Source organism: Oreochromis aureus, linkage group 3 (assembly GCF_013358895.1).
Source record: "Oreochromis aureus strain Israel breed Guangdong linkage group 3, ZZ_aureus, whole genome shotgun sequence".
NCBI classification, from domain to species: Eukaryota; Metazoa; Chordata; class Actinopteri; order Cichliformes; family Cichlidae; genus Oreochromis; species Oreochromis aureus.
In genome coordinates, this window is record NC_052944.1 from 58630582 (window position 1) to 58651138 (window position 20557).

The following is a 20557-nucleotide window of genomic DNA, read 5'->3' on the forward strand; positions in this document are numbered from 1 at the left end:
AATTGAAGAGAAGACTGTCTGGAGTGCTTTTTTTTTTTTTTTTTTGCTTCTCAAAAAATAAAGTTCTAAATGTTAAAACTGAACCAGAACATGAAGTAAAGATGGACAGAAAGAAAAGTCAGAATCAGAATCAGAAAGACTTTATTTATCCCCAAGGGGCAATTAACATACAACAGAGCAGCATGACATTGAAGATAAGGACAGAGCATAAACAGGCAATAAGAGTGAGATAATAAATACACAGAATATACAGAGTTTTGAAATTAAAGTGACTAAAAGTGAATAAAGTGTCAGTAGTATAAGAAGAGTGTAGAGTAGTTTATGTTTATGGGGGTGGGAAATGTTCTTATTGGCTGGAATTAAAAAGCAGGGTGGCTTTGGGGACAAAGGTGGCTCTCCTCCTCTCAGTCCTGCAGGAAATGTAGGGGAGGCGTGACCCAGAGGGGAGCCATTGAAATGCGGGGTGAAGAATGTGAGAGGGGTCGTTGATGATTTTGGCTGCCTGTCTAAGGACCTGTTGGCTGAAAACCTGTGCCAGAGTTCTGACAGGCAGGCCAATGATTTTAGAGTACACTGATGCAGTGTGCTGCAGTCTGTTCCTGTTCTGAAGGCTGAGGGAGTGGAACCAGCAGGTGATGGAGAAGGTCATGATGTCAACTGACAGCAGAACGTGAAGGCAACATCAACACCTGTTTGATGCCTTCACTGACCAATCCTGAAGGGAGTGTTTGCAGCTTTTTAGACAAATAAAAATACTGAACATATTATGGAAAGTGTTGATTTTATCATTTGTGTTTGAAGTTTTTTTTCCATCCCTTGTGTCACCGCCTTACCAAGCAGTGAGCTTTAGAGATGAATAATGAAGCCAATGTACTTATAGTTTACCACTGATCACCAGGTGTCTGTATGTTGTGCTCACACTTTCTATGGACATGTAACTTTAGTCACTGGAAAGTCACGCTATCCCCACAACACAATCTTCCACACTATTCAAGTCATTGTGGGCTGTGTCAACCTGACGTGTTAAATTTCTCAAGAGGTGCACATCAGGTTATGTGGATGTTTACAGCATAGATTTCCCACATAAGCATAACTGAGGCATTAGAGACACAACAGAGCTCTGATTCAGAAGTGATGCTCTGTAGTGACATCAGTGATGACATCATCATTCTCGCTCAGGTTGAGTGGCCAGATTTGATGCACAAAGGTAATTTCCTGTTTAAAAAAAAAGAAGTATCAGCTCTAAACTCCGGAAGAGTTTAAATAGAGGAGTTAATCATCGGAATGTTGATTGATTGGAGAATGATTTAGAGTGTTACCTTTGGCTCTGTGGCGAAATAAAGACACCACGAGGAGAGTGCATATGAAGTAAGGACAGAAGACAACCAGGTGGAGGACCACTCTGAACGCAATTTGGAGGGAGGGAAGATCAGGGGATGGGGTTGGGCCTGAGGTGAAGGGCATCACTGTGGTTGTAGGTTTACCTGCAGAGAGAATCCCACCTGTTCTGGTGAATATGTGGATGAAATAAGAGGTTTAATCAGAGTGAAGCTCCTCACCTGTGACAGTGATCCAGCTGGATGGAGACTCTCCATGACCGCTGATATCACACTTGTAGAGGCCTTCATCAGACCTGGAAACATGCTGGATGGTCATGTGACCTGTAGGCTGCTTCCTGATGAGGGAGCCATCTTTATAGAAAGCAGCTGGGAGGTTGGAGGGAGTGGTCTTTGTTTTACAGAGCAGAGTGACGTCATCTCCCTCCATCACAGGGAGGACAGGACTCTGCAGGATCACTGATCCACCTCAACACAGAGACAAACTACAGCATTTCATCCATTTACACACAGCTTCATCAACACTAACTCCACACACTCAGCTTACCAGTGACTGTCAGGTTAACCATGTTACTGATGGGACCCTCTCTGGACTCACACCAGTAAACTCCACTGTCAACTGCCAAGAGGCTCCTGATAGAACAGGAAGAATTAGCTGATCTTGCCCACCCAGGTTCACATGGAGTCCCCTGTTTGCTTGTGTTTCTCCTCAGAGTCCATCCAGCAGAGCTGTCGTCCTCCTCACAGATCAGAAGCACAAAGTCTCCTTCAAAGAACTGAGAGCTGCTGGGACTCACAGTCAGACGAGCTGTGAGGAAATGGAGAGGAAACAGAATTATTTCAGTAATCAGACAGCTTTTAGAAACACTAAACTCCTCACATCAGCTGCCATTTCTCAGTATTGGATGTTTAATAAAGCAGACATTATTTCTTAAACTAGGCTCATCATCAAAAACAGGAAATATTAGTACGTTTAAAGGAAGTAGGACATGAAAACCTTTGAACTGTGAGGAGTAAGATTCACTTCAGTTGCATTCAGTACAGCGCCAAATCACAACAACAGTCGCCTCAAGGAGCTTTATACTGAAAAATATGCTCTCTCTTTCTACAATAATACATACAGAGAAAAACATCATTTGTAACCTTCACTAAAGCTGTTTCTGTGCTGTGATGAGCTCTGAAACCTGACTGAAACTCTTCAAATAAGCCATTCCTCTGCAGATGATCTGTTAGCTGTTTGACAACTACTCTTTCAAGGATTTTTGAATGAAAGGAAGGTTGGAGATTGGCCTATAATTAGCTAAGACAGCTGGGTCTAGAGATGGCTTTTTGAGTAAAGGTTTAACTACAGCCAGCTTGAAGGCCTGTGGTACATAGCCGATTATTAGAGATAGGTTGATCATATTTAAGATTGAAGCATTAATTAATGGCAGGACTTCTTTGAGCAGTTTTGTAGGAATGGGGTCTAAAAGACACGTTGATGGTTTGGAGGAATTAATTATTGAAGTTAACTCAGAAAGATCAGTTGGAGAAAAAGAGTACAAATGAATATCAATGGTACTGAAAGTATCTGTAGATAATATTACATCTGTGAGATATCGCTGATGTGACTGAAGACGAGTCTGTCTGCAGTGAGCTGCACCATGTTCTTACTAAATGTCTCCTGGAAGAGTGAGTCATGTTTACAGTGTGACAGAAGAAGGTTACTGACCTTGGTTTGTGGTGCAGCTCAGCAGTGAGATCAGAACTAAAGAGAAATTAAACTCAGGTTAGTTCAGAGTAGAGCCCCATGTGGGAGTATTTCTAATCCCACTCCTGCAATATTTGTGGTCAATCCTGCCCACACCCACAGACTCACTGATATTCATAATTTTCTTGTGATCTCAGAGCTATTAGGACACGCCCAATAATAACTTACTTAGCCAAAGTGCCAGATGTTTGCTGTGCTTTCAGATTCACTAATCAGCGTTTATTTACAGCTGTCAGAAGAATGTAGAGTACGGCATCAACATGTGAGCTCACCTCTCCTAACCCTGCCTTACAGACCAAATCACACCAATACCTGCTTCTCGATAGCAACACATACTGTTAGTTATGACAGAGTAGGGCAAGAAAACCAGAACTTTTCTGGCCGTACACTGTAAACGTTCAAGTCAATAAAAAGTAAGGTTTGCATGCGATAGGTAGAGCTTACATTTGCTTTAACGATAAACAATTTCTTGTTCTTGTCTTCTTATACAGTGGTATTATTTAGCCATCCAGATTGAAACTACACTTAGCTGTCCGTACTATGAAAGCTTATGTCTTTTTATCACAGCCCCAGAAATTCATAGTTTCTTTTCATATCTTTGTTTTTCCTCCATGGATAGGTGATCCAAGTAGTTTTGGCTCAGGACAGGTGAAAAAGAAAAAGACTGCAGTATTGCTGACTGTCACAATGAAGTAATGTTTTGCACAACGGTGGTGAGTCGGTCATGTGACTGAAAATGATGAATACTGTATGATGAAATATGTTTATATGCACTGAATTGTGCTATTTCATCAGAATAAGAACAGAATAAATAAAAACAAATTCAACAAAAATCTCAGCTTTGAATTAAAAACAGAAGCAAACCCTGAGACACAGTTCAAAGAAATACATTCAAACTTTTTGAAGGTTCTTGGGACCCACTGTCTATTTTTAGGCACCCACAGTAATCTTAAAACAGCCCACAGGATCTCTGTCCCAGTCAAAGACAGCAGAGGCATGAAAAACAGAGTGAACTTACAGAGCAGACACAGCAGAGATGTTTCCTCCATCCTGCTGCTCAATGATATCAGACTATGATATCAATTCACAGTTACTTCAAATAAAAACATTACTCTTCCTCTTCACCTTCTTCCTCCTTCTATTTGACTTGGTGTCAACATTCTTGTTTTCCCAAAACTCTACAAAAGCAGAACCTTTGTGGTGCCTTCACTTGCACTTCAAGTAAATCAGAGGGATGTGTTTCAGCTCTTTTTTCACAGATAAACTGAACTTAATGACTGCATTACTGAAAATATTTGATTTCTTTATCAATCCTGTTTCATATTGACGGACACAAGATTCATTTTCCTGCAGGCTGCAAAAAGTGTTTCCTACCTTTTTGTCATTACCTCAGAAAGCATCAACTTGCAGAGCTGTAAACTGAAGCCTGCACCTAAGTGTCAAAACTTGCAGTTACTCTGATGTCCACTAGGAGCTGCCTCTAAAAGTTGTTCAATCTGCATGCTAAGCAACTAAGCTTGGCACCATGAGCTCATAAATTAGCACCCACCCCTGTCCAAATATGGTCACTTCTGCTTACAAAAAAAAAAAACTACAACAATGTGGTGACATCATTGATGCTAAAATGTGGAGACCAAAACCAGAGGGTGTCATCACACATGTTGCATCCATCTTTAAAATGTTTGTGGACCTTAACAGACGGGTCATGACAGATTTGAGGAACCTCCAGGATTTGGATCAGGCAGTTTAGATCCATTCATCTTACTCTCTGCTCCAGGTTTTCACAGCATCACAGGTAGAAGGATCCTGATATGAGTGTCCTCAGCTGGGGTCTCTCTGTGGACATGTCATGCTCTCCACTTTCAGTCTCCATGTCTGAGTGGGTTTTCTATACATACAATGCAAACACAAAGATGTATTCTCTGTGCCAGTTTTACAAAATACTCTGGACTGACAGAGCAGTCTGTCTCTTTAGTGGATCATTCCCAGGTTGAAATAGTTTTTACACACAGATGTTGCTTTTTCTTCTTGCTTCTTTGTGTTGGTGTAGCACATGTTTGGGCAACAGGGGGCAGCCACCTTTAAGGATTGAAGGGTTTGTTCATTTATTAAAGAGAAAGCCCCAGAGTGTTTAAAAAAAAAAAAAAACTTCATTCATGAAGAATAGGAACATACATTTGTTAAAATTATCTAAACATTTGTAGAGAATCTCTAAATCTGAAAAATACGTTCCATGTAATGTCAGATTTTTTCATCAAGCAGTGGATGTCATCATGATTTCATAGAGTAAATATTAACTTCTTTCCCATGCAGAACCATTCCTGCACTGCAACGGCACATCTGGACACTTTAGCTGTTTTCTGCACCATTCTTGACAGAAATAAAGACAAACTTTTACTGAGATGTTTCATTGGTATGTGATCTGAGGCCGTAAAATATGGAATAAAGTTAAGAAGAAAGGACAGGTGCAGAATTGAAATGAGGCTCATGGAGGTGTCAGAACATTGGACCGTGACACTTGGCTGTGCAGAGCAGCTGGGAAGTGGACCTGAGCAGAGAGTCCAGAGTGTGGAGAACCAATCCGAGCAAATAAAGAATGAAATCCAGGTTCAGGCCTGAGCAGGAGAGCTGAGGAGGTGAAGTTGAACACTGAGGCGGAGCACAGTGGAGGGTGGATGAAAGGCTGCAGGTTTGGTGATCAGATGTGGACGAGATGATAAACTTTTACTGTTCTAATTTTACAGTAATATTGTTTTTAAATGTGCTTTAGTTGTGAAGTCAGTTTTACAACAAAGACAATCAGCTGTGTAACTTTTCTTTATTGGACTGCTTGTATGAGTGCAAGCATAAATAACACTGTAAGTGCACACTCTCCTTTTTTATGTTATATATGTTTATATATATATATATGTAGAGAGAGAGAGAGAGAGAGAGAGATAGATAGATAGATGGATGTATTTTTTTAATTAATCCCAAAATAAGTAAAGTGCCTCCTTTAAAGACCCTTTCCTGTCCAGTCAGTGCTCTGGCATTGATCCTGTGTTAGTCAGTATAACTGAACATAAGATCAAATATTAGACCGACTTAAAATCATCAGGCTGTCTCCATCCGTATCTTCTGCTGTTCTCGCTTGCCATCTGCCTGCTCTACCTCCATCTTTACTGTGTTATCTCTGTGAGATAACATTACCTGTTTATCTGACCCTTACATTTTGTCTGCTGTGGCAGTCATCAGTCATCAGGTTGTCCAAGGGCTAATGTCACAGTCATAGATATCATTATAAGCTGTTTTTCTTGAAATGGTTTTATATTTTTGTAAAGTGTTCCTGCAAATATTTCACAATAAAAGCTTCAGGCAGAAATGACTTGTTTACCTCTATCGAAATGGGGGTTATATATAAAATAAATAACGTACCTGTTTAACAAGTATCTTTATGACTGTGTTATCTTTGTGGACACTTAAAGTATATTTATAGGTCTGTGATGTTGTAGTTGTTAGATTTTACTGCCCTCTTACGGTGCGTTCACACCGAACGCGATAGAGGCGGCCAGAGCGTCAGGTTTACATGTAAAGTCAATGGAAAGAGGCTGATGACACGCGATTGCGCGTCCGGCGAAAATTCTGAAGCAGATTTGCGTCGCGAAAACGCCAAAACGCCTGAAACGCGCGTCAGTGTAGCGCGTCTGGCGCGTTTGACTCGCGGAAAACCACGCGCGTGTGAGTTTTTGTGTTGCATTTTGTGCATACGCGTCTTTCGCCTCTACCGCTCGAGTTGGAAAAATTTGAACTCCAGCGTCAAGTCGCGCCGCGTCAACCAATCAGGAGCCTGGTGACGTGGCTGTAACCAGGTCAAAGGGGCAGATCAAACCAAAGCCCTTCATTCTTCATTCAGTATGGAGGAAAAACTCATCAACGCAGTGGCTAATCGTCCAGAACTATACGATGCTAGCTGCTACTTCTACCGGGACAGGAATAAAAAGGACCGAGCTTGGAGGCACAGAAGTGAGGAGATCGGGCAACCTGGTAAGTTCATTTGTTCTTCTTTTTAATTTTCAGACTGACCCGATGAAGCCGCGCTAAAGCTAGCAAGCCCGCCTACTGTCCCGCTATTTTCCCACTGATGTACAAATACCGTTCTGGTTTTATGCATGTTGTCATATAGGAATATATTGTTTATTAATAAACAGCACACAGTGGTCCCGCTCATCCGTCACTGCCTCGCTTTTTCGCTGATTTTTCATTGCACCGTACAGCATTGCATTCTGCAGCCTGATTGACAAATCTCCTCCGTGTCGTGTCTCCTGCGCTTGCCAAATTGATCATGTTTGGTTTTGATAACCATCACGTCCAATAGAAAAAACAGCACAAAAACACTCATAACTATGACCCTCATTCGAAATAGACACCTGCACCGGGAGGAAAAGGAAAAGGCGCACGAAAGTGGCAGGCAGATGAAGACAAAACGCGGCATAAAAATACTTTTACGTTTTGCAATCTACAAAGGTTTGCACTTTGAGAATCAACTTGTGAGAACTGTGACTAATGTTCATGTGTGTAAGGAAAAAAGTGTATAAAGTGCGTGGCGAGGGGCTAGTTATTCTGAGAACCCCTGCTGCAATAAAACAGGGACCACTGTATATACTTTCTCTATGATTATTGTATTCAACCTGTTAACAGTTAATATTGTCTTGATAGAACCAACTGATTCTGCTGCAGAGCATCCCCTGTTGCTTCTCCTGGCTCCCCAGTCCCTGAGCTCCTGCTGCTGCACCCACAGGTATGTACAGCAAGCACTGATAGCTTTTTACTCTGTGTGGGATTGCCTTGTGATCACCTTTACTAAATATCTACAACTAATCTGATTATATCCTGTTTTGTTTTTTCAATGTTGAAATTAAAATCTAGTAGCAGCCTTCTCATTTCTTTGTGTTTTGTGCTGTGTTTTACACGCCCAGAGAGGAGGACAGCTCCGAGGCAGATGAGGGACGGGTCCCAGGACGGTCCATCGGCGGTGGAGCTGGCCATCCTGGTGTCCCTGAAGAGGCCACGCCAGTCTGCAATGGAGCATTTCCTCCTCAGCCTTGTTCCTGCTCTGGAGAGCAGCTGGGTCTTTTTTTTTTTTATTCCTGTCTCTCTGTAAATACTTATATTTTATATATTTATGTTTAATGTTTTTCTCTGTGAGAATTTTAATATTATTTCAAATAAACTTTTATAATGACTAATGTCTCAGTTCTACTACACAGCAAATGTTGGCACACGACTTGACACATGTAGAATTTATTTCATATTACACTAATGACAGAATATACTAATACAGTGGGATGCAAAGGTTTGGGCAACCTTGTTAATAGCCATTATTTTCCTGTATAAATGGTTAGTTGTTACAATAAAAAATGTCAGTTAAATATATCATACAGGAGACACACACAGTGATATTTGAGAAGTGAAAAGAAGTTTACTGGATTTACAAAAAGTGTGCAATAATTGTTTAAACAAAATCAAGCAGGAGCATAAATTTGGGCACCACAAAAAAGAAATGAAATAAATATTTAGTGTATATCAATGTGTGTGTCTCCTATGTGATATATGGGGGCCTTTGTCTGGACGTGCTTCCCCCATCCAGAGCTCCACAGCAGAGAGGGAAGTTCCAGCGCTCCTGGAATCCCTCTGTGATGGACCGCCAGTCTCCAGGTGAAGGCACAGCCATGAAGTCGCCCACTAGACAGTCCCAGATGGCCGTCGCTACCTGGGGGTGATCTGGCACACCGTGGACACACCGACTCTGAAACTGAACGCGATGGTCCTGAAGGAGTCCCGGTGGCAAGGAACCTGGACAAAAGTGTTCAAAATTAGTATTATGTGTACTGCAGTTACAAAATACATTATTCAAATTCAAAATACTTTTGTGATGTCAGATTTAAATTACAAAACATAAATCTTACATAAAACATTTTCTAATTATAAGGATAATTACATAATATATATTAGATATAATATAAAACAGTCAGTTGTGTTTTGTTTTAACTTTACCATATCATAATTTGATTGGTAGCAACTTTTACCACTACAGTGAGCCAATCACTCATAATTCCTAAACATGTAAATCAGGCAGGAATGAAGTAAGACATTAATAGAAATAAAGAGTTGTATGTTGACATGTAGCCCTTTCCTTGCTTAAATCATTAATATTTTTGAAAATTAATCTGTGATAAGACATAGCTTATCAAGATAGAACCATATAACTAAAGATGAACCAAACTGTTCACAATTTTATCTACCTCTCAGTTTAAAGAAAGGCTGGTGACCCCTGTTATAGAGTCTGACAGCTGTGAGGATTACATACAAATATTCATCTATACCAGAATTAAACCAGGTGTAAATAAGGAGTGAGTATCACTACAAAGATTAACCCACAGTGGCCCTTGTACCAGTTTGATATCAGCAAACACAGAGAGCATACACTGATAGACACCACAGCCATGCTATCAATGCAAACACTGATAACAGCATAAATTGAATTAAATCGGGACTTGATGAGACCTTTCAAGCATCACTAGAAATATTATAAACAGTCGTCTCCATACCACAGTTTGCTATCAGTAAACACCGACGGCATTCATTGATAGCATAGCACATCCATGTTAGCAGTGTATAAACGATAGTTTAGCATATTAGCACAGGTATCAATAAAGGACTACCGTATTAAACACTTTTACTAACCGCAGGCAGATGGACAGGCGCTCTGCAGGTGGGATTGAGCGCCTGTAGTTGGTGTCTAGGCGGGCGATGCTTGGACCAACGCGGGACAGCAGGTCCTCAAACTGGGCGAGGAAAAGACGGCGATATCGCTGAAATCGGCTGTCATCCAGGCGCAGCTCCTGGAGCAAGTGGTGAAACTCACCAAACTGCTCACCCGTCTGGAGGACTTGATGGACCCAGGTGCGGCGGCGGGGACGTCCCTTAACGCCGCTGCTCTGCTCTCCACAGTAAATAGAAACGCTAGCTCGACAGCTGCCGTCTAGCAAAGATACTGTCTGGCACAACTTCCTCCCACATCCCTCCCACATTTCCGGTTCACGCGCGTCAAAATATGCAATTTTGACGCGCGATGGATTTTTCTTGGACACGCGTTCGAGGTGCGAATGTGCACGCGTCAAATTAGGGGCGTTTGGGGCGTTTTCGCTCGCGCCTATCGCGTTCGGTGTGAACACACCGTTAGTCCGAGCTCTCTCGAAAAAGACACTTTTACTATTGATGACACTTTATCTAGAGAAATAAATAGCCAAAGACTCATTGTGGTTTCTGCTTTTTAACAGGGATATCCTTTCTGGCTCAAAATGACCTCATATCATTCATGAGAGATGTTTGACATGTTTTCCCAACAAGTCATTTATAACAGTTTAAAATCCTGCAAGCATTTTTTGGCACAACACCGTAAAAAAACAAAAAACAACCCCCCCCCCCCCAACAACTTTTAAGGTGGACTTAATGATGTTACTCTCTGGATGAACTGATACCTTGAATATGTTTAAATGTCATACACTGAAAAAAGTCTAACATGCAGTCATTCATTCAATCTAATAAGTGCCATTCAAAACAGAATAAAATCATTGATTTGATTGTGAAACCCTTTCTTTTTGCATTTTAAAATACCACTTTTGATTTGGATGAAACTAAATATCTATACAAAGGACACAACGCAAAGTTTTTGATTTCTCTCAAAACATATATTTCTTTTCATGTTGAACAGATAATATCTTTAATTTGAGTCAAAGTGATTTGCACTTGAACACGCCCACCAGAAATAGACCGGGACCCATTTTTATTCTGCATGGCTGCTGGAAACATCATGTCACATCTATGATTAATTTCATCTGAAAATAAACGTAAATAAAGCCAAGTGTGTTACAAAAGCTTTTATAATTTGTATTGCCAAAATTGCAGAAAATAACCCCATTTAAGCTGGGTCGACAGCCACCCCAATTTTGCATGATTGTAGCTGCTAGCTACAAGCTAGCTAGCTATCCGGTAGCGACGTTAGAACTGGTTACCAGCAACCGACCATCACAATCGGGAATGCAAGTTAGGCAAAAAGCCGTTTTTTACCAGTATACTAACTAGCTAGCGTTACCACGATGCATTGGTGGTGGATACAGCTAGCTAGCATAAGTTCATAGTTCATAACATTCATAGTATAACTCCGTGCTCCGCTTCCTTTGAATTTTTCTGGTGAGCTCGCGGTTTCTAGACACAAGCTTGTGTTTGTGCGCGCACGTTTGTCTCTGTCTCTCTTCATATAAATATCTGTGTGTTATGTGTGTGTACACCGAGCGCAAAAGATAATTATTAATGTGCATGATTTAGAGACAGAAATAACACGGCAGCATATAAGATCAATGACATAAGACTAATTCCTTCAATTGACTTTCAGGCGCGGCTCGGAAAAATGTGCATTTTCTGAAGAAATTTTAATTTTAAAAGCAAAAAATTGACCCTATGCCAAACTTAGTCGCTAATGGCTGGTCTGTAGACTGTTTGGTAAACCTAAATCAAATTATAGTACTAGCTTTTTACAAGGATGTGCATGTCATGTTACGTATTTCTTGGTTTTTCTATGTTATGTGTTTTATAGAGAAGTAACATTATTCTTTTTTTCCCTGTATGCTTTCAGAACCACAGATCGCTCCATCCATTCCATGGCTGAAGCATACATTTTCATTTAATCTGAACAGGTATCATTTTTGCATTTACACTGCACATCCTTTTTAAACATTTCATAATAGTCTAGACCCTCCCTCATTATCCTCTCATTCACCTTGCTGATGTGTTGGCACTATTGTGTGCAATAATTGCTCTCTCGGCTTCACCCAGGTGTGTGCTCAGTGCTGGTTGTGTAGGGAGATGTGCCCCATTTCCCCTTTTCTAGTCTTCGTAATTGAAAAGCACTCTGAATATCACTTTTGTAGTAGTAAGTAATATTGCTATTGCATTAGTTACATCCGTTGTGTGAGTTAGTGGGAGATCCTTGTCCACTAATTTCCTCTGTCCAGTTATAAATGCAGCAACATTTTCTATGGAGGGCAAAGGGAACATTTCATTTTGGTTGTGTCCTGTTATTTTGGAGTGTAACTACTTAAAGAGTAACTGAAGCCTAACAACTTGTTTTGCTTAGAAACTGTTATAATGGGTTTTTACAATGCAATCTTTCAGTTTTGGGCAGTTTTTGACATTTCTGTGTAAACTTGTTAAATTCTACCCTTTTTGGTCTAACTCTTACACATGGTTTACATTGGCCACAGGAACACTTCGAAGTGGTGCGCTTAGGAAAATCATACACTGACCTTCGAATTCAGGAGGAAAGAGGTTGTGGATAAGAAGCCTGACATCAAGAACCTCTTGGAAAGATGGCCAGGTCTATTTCACATGGAAGAGGTATAACTTTAACTTTTTTGTACTAATGCCTTTTATCATAGTTTGGAAATGGGAAATATATGTTTTGACTTTTTCTTGTTGAAAGTTGGTCTTTAAAAAAATGTATTGTACACTGTCTACTCATGTACAGATTAATGCAGAGTTTCTGCGGGTTACTGCAGTTCCCCTGCTAACCAGATTCATGGCACAGCTGGACAAGCACTCCCCACAGCTACTTAAAATAATCAGAAAGAAAGGAGGGACAACCAAAGCAAAAACTGCCATAATCCTAGAGTTTCTTGATCAGGTAGGGTGTATATAATTAACTATTAACATGACAGTTAGCATTTTAACCCCTGTATCTAATGAGAATTTGTATCCTGTTACAGTTTTATTTTGGTAACGTCAGTGATTATGGCTGTGACCTTTTAAAATGTTGAAAGGAAGTGTGGGCTTTGTCCTTGAATGAATGAAGAGATTTATTGTCATTATACAAGTACAGAGCACAACTACAACAAAATTTATTTTGGAGACACATTTTCACTCTCACTCGCCAGATACACATACATACATATATACGTATAAACTTTTATTTAGGGACAAGAAAGCATATGCCGCTTTTCCACCGACAGAACACGGTGTGGCTCAGTTCACTTTAGCCCCCTGCGGACGCTTTTCCACCGCCTTTACACCTCATTGGCCCGGGTGTGTGTGGTGCCCACGTCATGTGATATAGAAGCGCTCCCACAAAAGGCTTTAAAAAAAACTCCCAGCAACCATACTCCATTGACTTTGGACCATGGCGACTTCCTCCACAAGAACCAAAAATCAAACCAATCAAAATGAACCACAGACAGAGCAAAGTACAAAAACACACATATATCGCGATTGTTGTTGTTCTTCGGGCTGTGACGTTGCGGACAAAGACTTTTGCGCGCGACTTTTCATAGCCAGATGGGTTCGCCCCTGTTCCCAGTTACGTCCGTTTTATGTTTCCACCGCAACAAGCGAGTTCATCCGCGCTAAACTGAACTGCTCTCAAGCGCACCGTGCCGATTTGTCGGTGGAAAAGGGGCATTAGTCACCTCATGAGGATAGTGAGGTGAAAAAAAATTCCTCTCACGCAGCATACTCTCCATATTGCATAGTAACAATTTTAACTGTTCCTGCAGGATGCTGATGCTGACATTAGGAGGGAGTGTATACTTAAATCTCTCATTATCTACCTTGGAGAACGTGTTGAGGACTAGATAAAAGAATACATGGTATGTCCATATCTGTTCTGTCTCTACATGAGATGCAGTCTCTTGATGTAAATTTGACAACTCTGCTATTAAATGCAGTGATTAATGTAGAACAGCAACGATTAATCAACTCATCAAGTTCATATCTTGGGGTTCTGTATTGTTTTCTTTTTTTTCTTGGGCTTTGTGGAACATTTATGAAAATGTTCCACCATTGGTTTAATTTAATGATTATGCAATTCACAATCTGATTAGTCAAATAATTGTTCTAATAGTCTGTGACCAAACAACTATCAAAATAGTAGTTTATTATGGTCAAAGATTTATCAGGTGTGCCAGACTTCAGTTCTTCACTTGTACATTTTGTTCCATATTTTACCTCAAGATATCCCAGAAAGATGAAGCTGAGGAAGAGCTGCAGAGTACCACCATGGCACTCTTCGTCTTCAGGGACAACTCAAGCCTCCTACATCAGCCTCGAGACATCGGGATAATCACTGATGGTGTGGAAGTCCTGAATGATTTGGCTTCTGTGGCAGCTGGAGTGGCAATGGTCTTTGGACTCTGTTATGCTCTTAATATGGAATATCCACGAGGATTCAGGTTCACCTTTGAGGCTCTTCAAAAGATTATGATGGAGCTTGACTTTAACAAGATGACCTCTAAGATTCGCAAACTTAATTGTGAACTTAACACTGCACAGTAGTGTGTTTGCATGCATGTGTGCTTGGTTATTTTGCTTGGTTGGCCTGCAGTGGTATTCCACATTCAAAAATTATAAGAACACCCATTTGAAAGGGAGATTTAAGTTGATTTCATTGATACATGTGTAGATTTTTTTTTTTTACATTGTACAGGCACAGTGCACATATAAACATTTTTGAGTACTTGCAAATTGGTTTAAAAAGAGTTTTTATAATGGTTTTATGCCAGTTTTAGACAGGTTGCAGGTTTTATACCAGTTCTAAAAAGATTGCAGGTTTTATACTGGTTTTCAAAAGATTGCAGGTTTTATACTGGTTTTCAAAAGATTGCAGGTTTTATAAAACAAGCATTTCTCTAATCATTTCTGCCGTAGCACTAAATCTGTATATTACTAATCCTCTCTATTGATTATAGTTAAAATGGTTTGGAACAATAAATAATTTTAAAATAATTGGTTGGACAACTGTCTTGTTTTTTTTATAGGAAATGCAGAGCATTTTTGAACTGAAATAAAATGAAATGTAAAAAATATAGTTTGAATATATGTAAATCAATTACCTGGCTTCAACACAAACATATTAGTTCATGTTAATTTGGTTCAATGTGAATACATTAGGTTGGTTAAATTTCAATATATTAGCTTGGTTCAATAATTAAAATATGGTTCTATGTAAAAAAATCAATTTGGATCAATGCAAAATTTAAAGTTTCAGTCAAGTCTAGTAATATTGTTTATATCAACATAAAAGTATCAGGTCATATCAAGTGACTCAATTTGGATTCTATGAAGTCAACTATTTTGGATGTGACCATTGGACATCATTTTTTTTAATTTGAATAGGGTTTTTCTTTTTACAGTGTAATGAGACCTTCCACCCTCTAAGTTCCTGCTCGAAAAGCATCTTGTGTGTCACTGATTTTTAACTGAATTATGGGGAAATCCAGTTATTCTTCTTTCTCACACCAGAAGGGCCAGTGGCAGTTTTTTTACATGGGCAACATGGGCAGTTGCCCAGAGTGGCATCGTGGTGGGGGCCAACAAACACAAAAACGCCACACATCATGATATACACTTATAATTTGCACCAATGTGTTTTGTAAATTCTATCACAAACATACGTGAAAAGTGAGCGTGAGGGTCCTCGGTGCACCTGCTTGCTGCTGCTGCTGTGCTGAAGTCTCATACACAACCTGTGCAATATATTTGTGTAACGTGATGTAATGTAACGTTGTAAATCCAAGCCAGGAGAACGTCAAAGCCATCAGATGCTCAGTTTCTTCTTTAAAAAAGAAGAGGAGAAGAAAGGAGCAGAAGATACAGGTAAGCAGATGTGTCACTGGATAATGGCAGGTATTATGTACGACATGCATCCTGAAACAAGATAACATTTATTGGTAGGGATAGTGAAAACTTCTGTTTATCTTTCTTAGCTACTTGGCTATGATAGTAAACAGTAGACAGAGAGTAGACACTGATGTGGCTTATTGGATCTTTTGGACTGTGTTCAGCATAATATTATTATTTCATTAACTGGAAGAGGTGTATTGTTGATTTGTCTGCTATTCTCAACAAATTAAAATGGCTGTTTGTTAGCCGTCTGCATACTCTCTCTCTCCCTCGAGAGATAGATAGATAGATAGATAGATTCACAGGTAGTATAACTTGATAGAGATCCCCCTGTTGATTGGTTTACAGGCGGGTGTAAATGCGGAACTTGTGAGGATCCAATTTTCACCGGTTTTCAGTGGACCCATCGACGTTAAGGAGGACGCACGGAGGATAGGCGCAGGGAAGTTTTTTCACTTTTTAGTAATAATAATAATAATAAACCATTTATCGCGGGGGATCTATCGCATATAAAATATAAAACCTTTTATTGTCGAAGAAGAAAGACTCACAACAACGCCATGAGTGCTGGGACATATTTGAGTCTCTGCTTGAGTTTACTGGCCGTCTGCGTCTCGTTGGGCTCTGCAGGTAAGGCTGAGCTGGTTTTAAATGCTGCTGTTTTGTAATGATTTGTGAAATTACAGAAACTCACAGATAAATAAGTTCATATTCTGTAAATATGTCGATGGGTGTGTTGGTGACCGGACAGGTTTAACGTCAAAAGTAAAGCTGGACTGAACCGATTAGAAACGTATGCAAATCTGAGCAGTAAACTCAGGCTTTAAAACGCATCAAACTGTTCTCCTAAAGTTAGTGGAAAGGGAAACGTCTAGAAAAAATAACTACAGCCAGGTCCCCACATGTGGTAACAGGTAAAATCCGCAAAGTTACCCGTGGCTCAACACACGATCACTAAAGACTATGTCCAGATTGTTTACAGTCCTGTTTCTAATGTCACTGGTTCAGTGGACAGCTCCTGACGGCGAGTCACGGGAACTGTTTAGCGTCTGTGGCTGTTCCTGTGTAAAATACTACTATTGTATGGCGTTATCGTTGTGCCACTATTCTGAGCGCACGTAAAAACAATTTGAGCGCACGTAAAAAAAACTTGCAGGTGCAAGTGTTGCATTTTGAGGAGAAATTTATTTTGAGTGAAGAAAAGCTAAATTTGAGTGAACAAAATTCATTGCTGTGTGCAAAAAATGTATTTCAGTGTTTGCTATTGTCCATACACACACACAATAGCAGCCCCTCTCACTCAGTTTTTGCATTTGCACTTGCTCGCAATGTGTTGCTTGCGGTCTCAACATTTCTGCCTGTGCGTGCTCAACTCTTTGTGTACACTGTTATATTTGTGGCACAAAACCAGCCAATCACAGACTTGGATGCAAAAATATCTGATTGGCTGTTCTGGTGTCCAATCAGCTCGAAATGACGAAATGCAATATCCCAGAATCCATTTCGTCCAAAACTAGTGATGGTAAATTCGATTCTTTTTACTGAATCGAGTTTTAATGAGTCACTCAACAAAGTGAATCGGGTTTCTTGAGTCATTTGAGTCACTGAGTCAGTTGACCAGAGAGTGCAAAACTGTATATTTTCACTCAAACTTAATTTGTTTCTTTTTTAATGTAAATCCTACTGCTAAGATGAATGATTGAAAAAGAAAAACAACTATTTTCTTTAGAGCAAAAAAGAGCAAAAAAATTCTAAAGGGAACATTTATTGATTTTTATTTTATTTATTTAGTATTTTCCTTAAATATGTCAAATATATATTTTCTCATCTAAATGTGCACTGAGCTGTGTGCCAGGGGGCGGTGAAGCACCTTAACATTGGTTGCCAACCAAGAAGAAGAAGAAGCTGTGAGCAGGAGGGAGTGAGTGAGTGAGTGAGTGAGTGAGTGATTCGTAAGGACCGAGGACCGGACCCCCAGAGTAGGAGTGTACCTGGATCACAGAGCAGGTATTCTGTCTTTCTACAGCGTCTCTGAAACCATGACTCTCCTCCACAGAGTCCAGAACACATTCACTCAGCCGCTCTATGCTGGAGTTTGCGGCTTTGGGGGGCTGCAACAACTGCAGAGTTGATTAAAGTCAAATAGACCTTTGAGCTTCCAGTTTTTGTTCTTGTCTCTCTTTGCTGTTGAGAGCTCACTGTTGTGCTGTTTCTTCTCTGCACAGAGATCACTTTATGGCTGCGAGTTTGACATCTTCTGATTGATTGTCTGTAGTTACCTGTAAATTTACCTGAAACTGTATTCAAATCAATGCAGCACTTTTTCTCTGTTGAGTCTTTGTGAACAGATCAGAGTGACATGTGAGAAATTTATTTCAAAACAGTTTCCACTGGACCCCAAAGTAAGTAAAGGAAGTAATGATCATAAACATAATCAAGCAATAATTCAACAGTTTTAGGGCCTCAAGTTTTTTCATTGCTTAAACAACAATAACACTGGAACTTTATTTAGTTTTATTTCTTAAAGATTTGGATTTTATTGGGGGCCAGTCTAATGTAGTTTAAATAGAACCAACTACATATTATGTAGTTGGTTCTATTTTCTGAATTGACAGGATTTCTCTTCCTTTCTGTTGTTTATTTACTTCCATAGTAGAAAATATTGTTTTAATACAATAAAACCTGCACAAAAAGTAGTTCATGTCTCTCAGTCAGTCCAGTGTGTGATGTCTCGTGAACTCAGTAAGATCGATGGGAGTTTGTGGCGGAAATTAACTGATAGATTTAACGTTGTAAATAATTCTCAAACTGCTTTGACGCTGTGTTGATGAGAGTGAATCTAAGTTTCATAGTCTTTTAAAATCAATAAAATGATGAATTCCCTGATGGTTTTATCTTGACCTACAGAAAGCTTTTCATACAGTAGATCATATCAGTTATTCAGGAAACTAGAGAGATATGGAATAAGATGTGTCGCCTGTTCCTGGTTGGAAAATGGAAAACTGTGTTGTTTATACTAGAGATGGACCGATCCGATATTACGTATCGGTATCGGTCCGATACTGACCTAAATTACTGGATCGGATATCGGCGAAAAATAAAAAATGTAATCCGATCCATTAAATATCAAAAAAAAGCACCTCACAAAACTTGCAACACGGCGTAACTCGGCTCATAACCGTAGCACATCGGAGCAGTATGCTCACGTGATAGAGCGGCTGTGTGTATTTGTAGCCTCGCTACCAAACCAGCATTTCATCTCCGAGGAAGTTATCCCAGAGAGAAGTAAAGCAAGTGTGTAAGTTCATCTCTGAATGTTTGTAAAGCGTTCCCACGTTAAGCTTAACAACCGATATATGGAGCGACTGACTCTCTCTCTCTCTCACCTTCCTGCGGCTACTTCAATCATGAAACTGCTTAACGATCAGCTGATCGGCTTTTCTGTCGCGAGTCTGTCTCTCTTCTTTGTTTTTGGCCCACTTTGCACCAGAAAGAGGAAACCAGCGGCTGAACAACAGCAGCACGTTTAACCTTGATAAGCTGTCGTTAGAATTTATTTAATATTACTTTCTACACCAGGATCCTTTTCTACGTAGCTGACGGCTGGTAACTGTGCAGGGGCGGATCTAGCAAAGTGCAGCCAGGGGGGCCGATAGGGCATTAACAGGAAAAGGGGCACAAAGACATACTTTTCTTTCTTATTCTCATTTAAAATGTCTAGCTTTTAATAAATAATTATCTGAATCTTACACTCAAAGTTTTAATCTGATGTAAAATGTATAGAAGTCCATTACTGTATATAGTAACTGTTAAGTCTAATATACCCTAGTAAGCTATAGTACTTTTTCCTTTGGGAAGGTACCGTCTGTGAATTCTGCAATTCTGTAGAAGAAAGATTTTGAATCTATTTAATTATTCTTGAAAAATAATTTGTTTCTGTGCATTTTTTTCACCCTGCATCAAATTAAAGTTGATTACATCGATTAAGCATCATGAGGTGGAGGGTGGGGGTGGTTCCTATTTTTTTTTTTTTTTTTTGCTGGGAGTTTGCAACCCTATTAGTTAGGTTGCTTAATATTTCTGCTAAGTACTCTTTAAAATACCAGAATAGGGAGGATGGAGTAGGTTTAAGTTTATTAGATTGATCAGTGTTGCTGAACTATGAAATATTTTGGGTGCAGTGTACTTTTTACACACAGGTATAACAGAATAGCTTTAGTGTTGTTGTTTATTTAAACTTGTGTATGAACTTATACAAAATGCAGCAAGATATTTAAAAAAACAGTTTTATTGATTAAAAAACACACTATATCGGATTCATATCGGTATCGGCAGATATCCAAATTTATGATATCGGTATCGGTATCGGACATAAAAAAGTGGTATCGTGCCATCTCTAGTTTATACAGAAGATACAAATTTATTGTGTTGTGGACATAAAATGTAAAGGATCTCTTGTATGCAACTGAAAATGAACTGGAAATTTTTAAGATGTGGTTTGATATCAATAAATTGACCCTTAATAACAAGGAGACTGAATTCATGCTTTTTGTGAGTAGAAAAGAAAATGAATGAATATGAATATTTCTACATAATTTACTTCAACTTCTGCTAGCAACACTACTGAGGTGACTATAGCTCAGGAGGTGGAGCAGGTCATCTACTCCATAATAGCCTTCAGCTCCTGTCTAGTTAAACCAATTTAAAAACAAATGAAAATAGCCACCAGTGTATAAGGACCTCGGCCCAGCAGCCAGAA

At 39.6% G+C, this 20557-nt stretch overlaps 3 long non-coding RNA genes across 3 annotated transcripts; 1 reads left to right on the forward strand and 2 right to left on the reverse strand.

Annotated features, from left to right (window-relative positions):
• Nucleotides 1-273: 273 nt before the first annotated feature.
• On the reverse strand, nt 274-1604 carry LOC120435778. Its single transcript, XR_005609903.1, has 3 exons — nt 1560-1604; nt 1320-1484; nt 274-1215 (listed from the first exon to the last, which is right to left on the reverse strand). It is a non-coding gene; the product is annotated as an uncharacterized LOC120435778 (long non-coding RNA).
• A 529-nt stretch (nt 1605-2133) lies between these two features.
• On the reverse strand, nt 2134-4210 carry LOC120435785. The gene is made up of 3 exons (XR_005609914.1): nt 4106-4210; nt 3049-3084; nt 2134-2145 (listed from the first exon to the last, which is right to left on the reverse strand). It is a non-coding gene; the product is annotated as an uncharacterized LOC120435785 (long non-coding RNA).
• An 8503-nt stretch (nt 4211-12713) lies between these two features.
• On the forward strand, nt 12714-14241 carry LOC120435783. The gene is made up of 3 exons (XR_005609908.1): nt 12714-12808; nt 13674-13766; nt 14131-14241. It is a non-coding gene; the product is annotated as an uncharacterized LOC120435783 (long non-coding RNA).
• Nucleotides 14242-20557: the final 6316 nt, after the last annotated feature.